Source organism: Odontesthes bonariensis, chromosome 11 (genome assembly GCF_027942865.1).
Source record: "Odontesthes bonariensis isolate fOdoBon6 chromosome 11, fOdoBon6.hap1, whole genome shotgun sequence".
Taxonomy (NCBI): Eukaryota; Metazoa; Chordata; class Actinopteri; order Atheriniformes; family Atherinopsidae; genus Odontesthes; species Odontesthes bonariensis.
The window spans coordinates 33,341,564-33,353,702 of NC_134516.1; the positions used below are offsets into that span (position 1 = coordinate 33,341,564).

General features: G+C 45.0%; 1 non-coding gene across 1 annotated transcript; it reads right to left on the reverse strand.

Moving 5' to 3' along the window:
* Nucleotides 1–8,133: 8,133 nt before the first annotated feature.
* On the reverse strand, nucleotides 8,134–8,207 carry trnat-ugu (transfer RNA threonine (anticodon UGU)). The gene has a single exon. It is a non-coding gene; the product is annotated as a tRNA-Thr (tRNA).
* Nucleotides 8,208–12,139: the final 3,932 nt, after the last annotated feature.

Sequence of the window (12,139 nt, forward strand, 5' to 3'; positions counted from 1 at the left end):
CGTCCGCCTGCATCAGCTGGTGAGTGCTGCTGGTCCGGCGCTCGCGGACAGCCGAGCTCTGGGCTCCGCTTTGGGAGTGCGCTCCCTCCGCCTGGTGGAGAAGTGCCTGGAGCTGTGGAGGGCGAGGCTGACGGAGAAGGAGAGAGGCCTTCTCCTCGCATTCGGCAGGGGTGAGGCGGAACCTGACCCCAGGGACCCGTACCCCGACATCCACCTGAGACCTGTGTTGGCGACGCTGAGTGGGCCTCTGCTACGTTCCTGCAGCGCGGTACAGCTGAGCCTGCACTCAGCCGATAAGAAGGCTCTGTACGCGTCCTGCGTTAAAGCCATCCACCAGAGGGGCCTGTGCGGCAGGCCGGTGTGTGTGTGGACCGGGAGGCTGGGTGGGCTGAGGCCACAATGGAGGGTCCTCTACAAGCCACCTCTCAAAAAGAGAACAGGAGATCTCCAGTGGCGAATTCTCCATGGCGCCATTGCGACCAACGCCTTTTTGTCTAAGTTTAGTCCCAGTGTTGTCAATGTCTGTCCTTTCTGTTCCCTGCCCGAAACCCTGTTCCACGTTTTCACCGAGTGCAGCAGATTAACAAGTTTCTTTAATGTTCTCACTCATGTTTTTGGTTTGTTTGGTGTTCTTTTTACTGCACCCCTCTTTATTTGTGGCGTTAAGTATTGTAAAACCCAAAAGGACAAGTGTACTCTCCTTAATTTTTTAGTTGGCGAAGCTAAGTTGTCCATTTATTTAACGCGCAGAGACAAGTTGAAGGGTGAGCCGACCCTTGCCCCAGAAATGCTGTGGAGGTTCCACGTGAAGGCCAGGTTAAACCTGGAATTTTCTTTTCACAGGCTCACCAGGAACCTGGACGTTTTTGTGCAGCGGTGGGCATATAAAGGCCTTTTGTGCAACGTAGCTGATGGCAAATTATTGTTTGCACCTTTTCTGTCCTGACTTGTTGCCTGAGCTGTCGTTGCATCTATTATTTATTTTTGACCTGATTTAGTGTCTGAGCTGTTGTTTCTTTAAGTAATTAAATGTAAATAAAGTTGTGTTTAAAAATAAAAAAATAAAAAATCTTCTTCTTCTTCTTCTTCTTCTTCTTCTTCTCCTCCTCCTCCTCCTACACAACGTACCCAGAACACCTGGTGGCAGAGTGTGCACACGGCCCCCTTATACTTTATTGGATTGTATCTACAAACACTGACCATTTAAACCTGCTTCAGGCTGTTTCTGTTCCCTTTAGTTTTAAGCTGACTGTGTTTGGCGTACCCTGAGTATTTCAGTGGAAAATGTTCAGCACTGACTTGGAGTTGTATTGTGTTCTTGTGGTAACTCCGTCCCCACAGCTATTATGTCCTTAAGACTTTCTTAGAAAGCGCTTTGTGCCGCTCACAGTGGGAGAATCTCACTGACAAATCCCACTTTGACCTAAAGATGTGATCAGCGGTGACTTTTGTGTGTTAGCGACTGGCGCTACGGTCCTGGCTGAACAGGAAGTAGCCACCAGAAATGCAAGACAGTCGCTGTAGCGGCTGAATGTTACGCAGGACTGTCTTCCTGTATGCAGATGGTCATCAGTGAAGTCACCTCCCCCGAATGAACCCCGTCATGTTGTGTATATGTGGCGAAACATGGCGAGCCAGCCGGGGGGGCTGTTAGCGGGACAGAGACAGTCCCTCAGTCAGAGACGAACCTCAGAAGTTAAACCCAGTTTCTAACTGAGCTGACTCACAGTGGAAGTCACACGTTAGATCTGGTTCTCAGGGAGTGTTTCCTGTTGAGATCCAGCCGTGTCTGATCAGTGCTGCAGTTTCTTGTTTTGCATTATTCTCTCCTCTTACTCAGACTACACCTGAAACTAATCAAAATCAGGAAGCAGCACGAAGAATTGTCACATCAGCCAATTCAAAGAAGTAATAACAAGTGCTTCAAAAAGGCAAATGAATGAAGGGACGCAAAAATGAGGAAAATCCCCTCAGTCCCCAGAAGTCTTTCTGGGGTTCCTGCTCCCAAATCACACTGAGCGCTGCTTCTGTGCTTCAGTGTTTTGTCAGTAGTTTGTGTTTACTTTTTCCACCTCCGTAATGATCTGTAAAACTGAAGGTTGTTGAAGAACACAGTGCTGGATCCAAACAATAGTGTAATGTTCCAATCTGACCTCCTGGTGGCAGTGTCGTCTCACTGGTGGGATTTCTCATTGATTCTTTTAAAAGCAGGAATCAACGTCAGATATTCATGATCTGAAGGGGATGAACTCCTGTGCTTCTGCAGAATAGGGCTCGGGCACGTGACGTCACTACATGAGCGGCGGCCATACTGGAGGCTCAGAACTGTTTTGTTTACTATGTTTTCCACTGCACGCAGACGTACTCCCGCCTGGTCTTGGAACTTTCTTCGTTGGTTTATCTATTTTACTTATTGTCTTTGCCACTATGGTCGCACGTTGCTGTGTCGTGGGGTGCAATAGCGTAAGCCGTGACAGGAATGGGGGGGAAATCGTAAATGGTTTATCTTTTTACCGGTTTCCTGCTTGCTTGGAGGCGCACCCACGGAGACCAAGTGTCCGAGATAACAAAGCGTCGTCGACTAGCATGGATCGCTGCTGTAAGACGACCAAGCATAACTTTCCACTCAATCCCGGTGTCGATGAGAGTGTGTTCTCTGCATTTTCATTCTGGTAAGTTACAGACTTTTGTGTGCTGAGGTAAAGATCCCCGCCTTCACAAGAGGACACTGTCAGTTGGAAGCAAGGGATGTCTCAATGGGTTAAAAGCGGAGGACAAATTTTGTGTGTATGCATGTATACATGACAATAAATCTGATCTTAATCTTAATTTAATGTGGAAAATACAAGGAAAATTGCCCATCTCCAAATTCACATGGAAAGGGCGATTGGAACTGTCAGAAACAATACACCTTTTTGTCAGCAAAAGTACCTATCAACATAGTTTTGCCATGCGAAGGTGAAGACAAAACATTCTTTGACAAGATTGTGTCTGTATGTTGTACTCTGACCACCATGAGCAGGAGTGTTGTGCAAAGTTGAAGTCGTCTGAAATAAATAAATATGCTTTGAGATACAGCCAAGTGTGTGTGTTTCATTATTTATTTACAAGTAGAGTAACATGACAAAAGTGTCATTATAATTGAAACTGTTGCAAAGTATAAGCACTGACACCACATACTATATACGCAATTATGTCCGAAAGGGTGAACTTAGGCAGTAAATCTTCGTCGACACTCCATTCCTTGCTCGGTATTTCATAAGGGTCCAGTCCGTTTATAACGCCAATCTTCTGTATGTACCGATCTCTGGCTTCCTTCTGTAATGTATCCCGGTATATCCCACATCCTTTCTTCCATTTTAACATGCTTTTCTCTCACTGTTTGGTCCTTGATCTCCGTCTTGCCTCAGGGTTTGTTTACAAGATTGTGCCTCCAATATGGCGACCATATCCCAGAATGCAACGCGTGTGCCCGAGCCCTATACCTGAGTTTCCTCCAGTGCGACCATGAAGTTAGTGTTTTTCGCCATTTATATTTACACCAACTTATAGATTTAATCTGCTGTAACTCCTGGTTAAATGGAGGTTTTCCTCTTTCTTTAACTGCAGAATTCCACCGTAATATAATTCTAGTTTAAAGGCCATCTTTCGCTGGAAACCACTTTTGTGTCACTCATTTTAAAATGTGGTAGGTCACAAGTCATATGAGTATGCGCCGCGCCAAAGTGTAATTCAATCTACTTGGGCTGCACTGGTCATTGAAGGGTCAACCCACTTAGACACACAGACAAATGAGCGCGTGAGAGAAGGCGAAACTTTGATTGGTCACTCGGTCGTAAGCCTCGCCCATAGCCTTGTATGGCATGGCCACAGCTAATCTGATGGACAGGCGCTCCGCAGCTGAAATGGAGTCGTGTCTGTGACATGCAGATGGGAGTGCAGATGGAAATTAGCTTCTAAACTACAATCTGGTGCAGGTCATCTCTTTACTTTGTAATTAATGTACTTTGCACATGGTCCCTGACTAAATAAAATAAAAAAATAAACCTGAAATCACGGCACCGTAGCACCGGAAAAGCCAGTCGTTTGCCACACAGACCAATTCTAGCTCACACAAAACAGCTTGAAACAAGGAGACAAGGACGATATTTTCGACAGAAACGATGCACAATGCATTCAATCATAGTGGTGACCACAGTAATATGTATATTTGTAAATGAAATAACGATGGAAGTGGATCTTTAAAAAAATAAAATTATAAACTCATATGTCAGCTTTAGTTATTTATTAATGTAGATTGATGATACAAATTGGATGGAAGCTTTTGGCTCCAGATTAAATGTTTTGGGTTCATGAATTTTTGAGGGGTGGCAACAAATGGCAGATGTATATATACTGAATTTAATCAGTTTGATCTCCAATCATGTTATCCAGAACCGGATAGTACACAGAGACACAAAACGTGTGTTTGCTATCTGGAACTACATACTGTCCCAAGGTGTGGTGGACGACAGTATCCTGAAGCGCCTTTGTTGTCTGTCTCGGCCTCGTTGGTTTTTCGCTGAGTCGTGTCAATGTTACTTTGTTTACATAAATCAGTTGTTTCACTCCACATTTCCCCAAAAGAGTCTTGACTACGGTACTAGACCAGTGTCTCTTTAAGTGCTTCAATAAGTTCTACAGCCTTAGCATGGTCCACTGTTTTAGACTGGAGCATGTCTGATAAAAATTTGGAGTCACTCAGGACCTTTCTGAACAGAACAAGAGATCCAGCTAAATTCAGATCAGTTTGAGCCAACATCCCTCTTGCTTCAGCAGCTCTCTGTTGATGGTTCTCAGATCTCTTCAACTCACCTTCAAGGCAACCTGTCCAGAACAATGAGACATGCTGTGGGCCTACAGGCCCAACGTGTATCACTTAGCCGTTGGAGTTCCCTTGGTGCACCATCAAACATCTCATGCACTTCCAGCCATTTGTTATGTACATAAGACCCAGAGTTGAAAACATTCAGTCGTTCCAATAATGAGAAGAAGTTTCCTGCGTCTGCCACACTTTTCACAGCGTCTGCTATAACCAAGTTCAAGGTAGAGTGAGCATAGAAGGCATGTTTGGCTACTTCTTTTGTTTTTACTTGAACACCTGCATGTGCCATCGTAGCCTACAAGGTTTTTCTTGTACTCCAGAGGTCCGTTTTACAACTCAGAGTTGATTAACCTCACTCAAATCAGCGTTTCTGGAACCGAAAACTCAGAGTTTTCTATCTCAGAGTAGATCAACTCAGAGATCAGGAATAGACTCAGAGTTGGTTGAACCTGCTTTGTGAAACGGACCCCTGGAAACACTGATCCCAGGATTAAACAGAGCTGGGCCTGAACTGCAGCACAGGTTCAGCATATCCAGGTTATCTGCTAGTTATCTGCAGGTTATCTGCAGGTTATCTGCTGGTTATCTGCAGGTTATCTGCAGGTTATCTGCTGGTTATCTGCTAGTTATCTGCAGGTTATCTGCTGGTTATCTGCTGGTTATCTGCTGGTTATCTGCAGGTTATCTGCAGGTTATCTGCTGGTTATCTGCTAGTTATCTGCAGGTTATCTGCTGGTTATCTGCTGGTTATCTGCAGGTTATCTGCTGGTTATCTGCAGGTTATCTGCAGGTTATCTGCTGGTTATCTGCTGGTTATCTGCAGGTTATCTGCTGGTTATCTGCAGGTTATCTGCTGGTTATCTGCTAGTTATCTGCAGGTTATCTGCTGGTTATCTGCTGGTTATCTGCTGGTTATCTGCAGGTTATCTGCTGGTTATCTGCAAAATATGAATGACAAACCAAAAATGTTCACATTGTTTTTAAATTATTATTCCATGCATCCATCCATTATCTGCCGCTTGTCCGGGGATCGGGTCGCGGGGGCAGCAGCTTAAGCAGAGAAACCCAGACGTCCCTGTCCCCGGCCCCTTCCTCCAGCTCTTCTGGGGGGACCCCGAGGCGTTCCCAGGCCAGCCGAGAGACGTAGTCTCTCCAACGTGTCCGGGGTCTTCCCTGGGGCCTCCTCCCAGTGGGTCGGAGAACATATGCGGAGAATACAAGAGCACTATAGTCCCCGAAATGTGGCGGTAAATAACGTCCTCTGCTCGGAGGCTGAGGAGCTCGCGGACCTCCTTGTCTCCCCAGTTGGCCATCTTCAAAAATGTCTCGAACTTGATGTAGACTAAAACAGAGTAAAACTTGTCCTCACCTGTCGCTGTTGTTCTGAATCAGCTGTCCATTCTGTCTTTTAAACTCCTCACGTCACGCCCACGTCCGACCCGCGTCGATTGCGTTCACACCAAACTCGGCTCAGCAAAAAGACTAGGGTTCGACGCGGGTCGAAAGGCGAGTCGAGTTGACGCGGCAGCCCGGGTCAGCAGTGTGAACGCATCAGCGGACACGCTAAATTTGCGGATTAAACGCGGGTTATTCGGCAGTGTGAAAGGGGCTAATGTTAGTTCAATTATGACGGGTTTTTTTGGAGCTTGTCACTCATCTTTAATATTGTGTGAGAGCTGTAGGCTTATGCTTTCTATTTGCATCAATATGCAAAGTTAATTTAGGGAAATTAAGGTTTCTTATTTGTACATTGCTCTAATTTAAATGTGCAAATGGGTAAAGTTGTAATTATTGCATATTCAGAAGTTATTATCTGATATTCAGCAATGTTTATTATTTTCATTTCAGAACCACACACATTAATGCACTTTGGATTTTCTGTTGGTGACAGGGTGTGGATTTTGTAGATGGTGATGAAGCTTCTACATAAACATTCTCAAAGTCAACTTCAACTGTGTCTGTCTTTTGCTGGACATCCCGGAGCGTGTTTGAATACTTTATTAACCACTCACACCGGTGAGGGCTACATTAGCCAACCGTGCAGACGGGTGAGAGCTGCCAAGAGCTAACCGTAATTTTCAGTTACTGTCCCTGTCACATGGGGAAGGAGTAGTGCTCAGAATTCAGTAGCTTTTCATTGTATTTTTACTTATTGCCTATTTGATTCTCCCTCCATGTCTCATTGGATTTTTAATGACACTTTGCATTCCACTCGCCCTGTCCCTGACATGTTTTGGCTGTGTGGCCATCACAGTAAGCTACATTCCAGTTTGCCTGCCAATTGGACTGGTAGGTGTGTCCATGTGATGTTGGTGTATAATGTCCGTATTGCTGTTGATCCTTTTGCTCCTCAAGCCACCCGCTCAGTACGCAAACGCTCTATTCCTGGCAGTTTTGATGATCGCATCTATGTTGATGCAATTGGAGTCCCCAGAGGTGTCCCTGACGAATACAAAGCCAGAAATCAGATAGCTGCTGGTTTTGAGTCCATTTTCTTATGGCCTACAATTAACAAAAATGTGGACTGGATCAATTATCTTTTTATAACCAACAGGGTTTCATTAATTACACTCATGATGGCATTGCTATGATTTGAACCCAGGATCTCCTGTTTACAAGACAGGCACTTTGACCAACTAAGCCACAGCACCACATGGTTCATAAAACTGATGAAAGAATAAAGAGCAGGAACTGGATCCACCTCAGAAAATGTTTTTTGTGATTCTGTACCTCAAGAATAGTTAAAGCCATGAGTAGAAGTGCCTCCAATTGGTTCAAAACTTCATCATATTTTGCAGATATTGTTGGGTTTTCAACTCAGATCCTGCTGTTCACGAGGAAGGCACTTTCACCAGTTACAGCCAGATCTCATGAAGCGGTGTACTTATTACACGCCAAGTCATTTACCGTGTTTTTACAAGGCTTTTTTATGCTTTTGCGTATTATTTTCAGCTACATATTTCAAGGAAATGACGTCCTGCCCTCAGCTTTTACTCTAACTCTGACTATTTCACGGTTTGTACGTTCATTTTGATGTTATGTAGTGTGACAGGAGGGAACCTCCACCGTACTGTACCCTAACCAATTGATGTGTTATGTGAACGGAGGAAAATTACACTCTGAAAGTATAAAATAGGCATAAATGAGACTTTAAAAGCTGTGTGCTATTTATACACACTTTCATTAAGTGGACCAATGAAAAGGATTTAGTAGAAAGCCGATAATTAGCTGTTTTATATGCTAAGTCATAGCTTGCTCTGAAGGCCCACAGGCACTGCTGGGGTTTGAACCCAGGATCTCCTGTTTACAAGATAGGCACTTTGACCAACTAAGCCACAACACCACATGGTTCATAAAACTGATGAAAGAATAAAGAGCAGGAACTGGATCCACCTCAGAAAATGTTTTTTGTGAGTCTGACTGTACGAATGTCTCATATCAAATCTTATTTGGTAATGCAAGGGCTTGTTTTTCAGTGTATCTCAGTGTCTTGCACGGAGACGCGCGGAGGCGTCTTGAAATTAACCAGCTGTGGACTCATTAAACTCCGGTTCGTCCATTTTGTCTGTGGACTCAATGAACTCAGTTCAGATTTCCTCATGTGCCTTGGGCCCCATTTTGCCTGTGAGTCCATACACCTCAATACCTTATTACATCTCGGCCCCACATTTCACAAACACCCGACCTACACCCACCCAGGACCAGACTCAGAAAAATGGGGGACCTCTGTCCTTTCAGGCTGCTGCTCCACATTTACAGTAGCCGATAATGTAAAACAACCTACTTGCTGAAGTATTTGTATTAAGTTCATCATCTCCCTCAGGCTTCCCCAATGTTATTGGTGTACTAGACTGTACCCATGTACGCATCCAGGCCTGACTAGGCCTGGATGTATCGCAAGCCTAAGCTGCCATATCCACACGTTGAGAGCACGCGCTATATATCTTAACGATCGCGTTCTGTGTCGAGAGCACGCGCTATATATCTCAACGATTGCGTTCTGTTTTCTTATATCACGCGTGGTATAAGGACACCCGTAAAAAGCGCCCCTTACGGGACGCGCTGTATAATGCTTGAGCACGCGTGCTGAAATACACCACATTACATTGCATTTCACCGACACCTTTGACCAAAGGCTCTAAGCAGGAAGAGGGTAAGACATCTAGGAACAGTGTACAGTTGCAACACTGACAGCATTGTCCAACGCAAGGTACAAGAAGATGTAGCATGAGAAATAAGATGCATTAAAAAAAAGTGTTAAGAAGCAAAATGTATATAATATACAAAGACATAGGCGCAGTGTGCAGTTGCAACACTGACAGCATCGTCCAACACATGGTAATAAAAGATGTAGCCTAAAATAATAAGGGTAACACAGCAAATTTAAATAAACAGGACATTTAGGTGCAGTGTACAGTTGCAACACTGACAGCAATGTCCAACACATGGTAAAATGATGTAGCATAAAATAATAAGACACATACAAGGCAATTTAGGCACACAAAGATGTTAAAAGCAGTGGCTTAAGACAAGAAGCTAAAAACTAGTCATCTAGAGGACGCGTGGTGTATTTCGGCATGCGTGCTCAAGCATTATACAGCGCGTCCCGTAAGGAGGAAAAGTGGCGCTTTATACGGGTGTCCTTATACCACGCGTGATATAAAAAAACAGAACGCAATCTTTAAGATATATAGCGTGTGCTCTCGACGTGTGGATATGACAGCTTTGGCTTGCGATATGGATGTACCTCATCATTGACTCCTATCCTCCGTGCATACAGATGATCTGTGATGAAGCTCATTTCATTTCCAACATTGAGGCTAAATGGCCGGGATCAGTTCATGATTCTAGGATCTTCCAAGCATCCTCACTGGCACAGAGGTTTGCACAAGGCATAAGAATTTTACTTACCCGAGTGTACTTTTGAAGTAAGCTGTATATAGCATGGTCATAATTTTGGTAATCTAATGGAGGCACGTCACCAGACACTTTTTACCGGGGCACGTGCCTCTGTAAACATGCGTTGTGCCCCTGAAAAAATTCCCAAATACATCCTTCAGACTACGCTACCACTGATATGTGCCAAGGAAGAATAACATAGGCACGATTTTCCCTATTTCAACCACGTAACCTACTTTAGCCAATGCTGCATAGGTCTACCAAAGAGTGAAGTGAAGAGGTTGTATTCGCAGGCATTGGGTGCGTCGCCTGTTCAGCGAATGGACCGTGTGTGACGCGTAGCGCGCGATTTGGAAGTTAAGATACTGCGGCCCTGCTCGTCATATTTATCAGCGGATAGTAGCCCACACATTTTGCCAATTGAAGCGTAGTAGGCTGTATGAACCACTACACACTGATGGGTTGCTGTCATCGTGGTCATGGACATAAGGAAATTCTTACAGAATCATGTTCAGTTCCTGGACTGAAATATTGTTCATTATTTTGAATCTGTTGATGGCAAAGGTTGCAGAGGCATACAGGCAACAGGCCAACAGCCAACCTCCTGCCCCAGTGAGACAGCCCATCCCCTTGGCTAGAGCTGGGGAGAACCCCAAACCCACCCACCAGAGAGCAACACCAAGACTCCTCTCACCCGGTGGAGAGTGGACCATGAGGGTTGACCTGGGAAGACAGCTCCAGTTTCCTAGGGAGATAGTGGAACATCACTCCGGCCAGATATGATCTTGTGGTCAGTCCCAAGCAAGACCATCCTGATGGTGGAACTCACTGTCCCGTGGGAACAAGGGATGGAGGCTGCCAACGAACGCAAGCGTTCCAAGTATGCAGACTTGGCGAAAGAGTGTCAGGAGGCTGGCTGGAAAGCCATTACATGCCCTGTTGAGGTGGGGTGTAGGGGCTTCGTGGGCTCCTCAATGGTTCGCCTGCTTTGAAACATTGGCTGGACAGGAGCAGGGAACCGGAAAGCCATTAAGGAAATGGTGGAGGAGGCAGAGAAGGGCAGTTTCTGGCTATGGCTAAGGAGGAGAGATAGAGGGTTGGGGCAGAACACCTAGAGCTTCAGCAGGGGGTGGCAGGTAGAGATACCAGCCATCGCTCCGCCACCAAGAGATGTGCTGGGGTTAAAGGAGCGAAACATCTGTGATTGGTGGTCCCCAGCTGATGACCCGTTCCTGCCCATAGGTGTTTCAAGGGAGCACTTTAGAATAGAGGGCACTGGTGGAGGTGCGTCAGGCAGCAATGCCTAGCAGGCATACCAACAGCCTGTATCTTCAAATAGCAATATTACTTCTTGTAGAAGTATTTATTGACTGTGCCACATTGAGATTAAAACATGTTCAGTTCCTGGACTGAAATATTGTTCATTATTTTGAATCTGTTGATCTGTTGAAAGTTGTAACACTGTGCATACTGTGTTTTTTAGTAATATTGCCTCTGGTAAAAGGCTTAATTATGTTTGATGAGCTACAGAAGGAGGAATTGAAAAGCTAAATGGCTGAACTCAGCTGTTTTTATTTGCTTAGATAGCCTGTAGCTCTGTTAAACCTGTTGAGGTTCGTGCACATTTGAATAAATGTTCTTATACTTCCAGTACAGGCTCATTTTTTGTATACAGTAAGGCAATGTTGGTGGAGGGGTTCTGGAACCCCGGTTCAAAGAAGAGCTTTGGGATGTCCTTCAAGAAGCCTGAAGAACTGTTCCTGAAGACTCCTTAAAGAAAGGACAGAAAGCTCGTCTCAGAGGGTTCAGGCTGTGTTGGAGAATAAAGGAGCTCAGACCAAACGTCCACATTTAGTCTTGTTGGAATTATACAAATATATTGTCTTCTCTGCTGTATTTCCATTCATGCTTGCATGTGTTACAATAAATTGCTCCATCTTTTTTCATTTTCCTGGCAAAACATAAAGGAATGAGGTGTGTTTTAAGACTTTAGACCACTTTTAGAGGACTTTATAAAAGCATACTTTATGCTTTACTGAAGAAAGGGATGATATGTATTAGTTCAAGGTGCTCTGTATTTAGTCTGACCCACAACTGGTCACAACAGGACCATCATCTTCAACATCAGTGCTCGGTGACAGCTGCAGAAGTATGTGTAGAAACCTGATCTGTATTTAGACTGTTTCTGTTCAGTCCAGCTCTCTGAGCCGACAACAAAACTCCCTCTGAGTGCTGCCCACAGAGGGAGCGGGACGGCTTCCTGAATCTGTAAACTCCCTCTGAGTGCTGCCCACAGAGGGAGTGGGACGGCTTCCTGAATCTGTAAACTCCCTCTGAGCGCTGCCCACAGAGGGTGTGGGAGGCTTCCTGAATCTG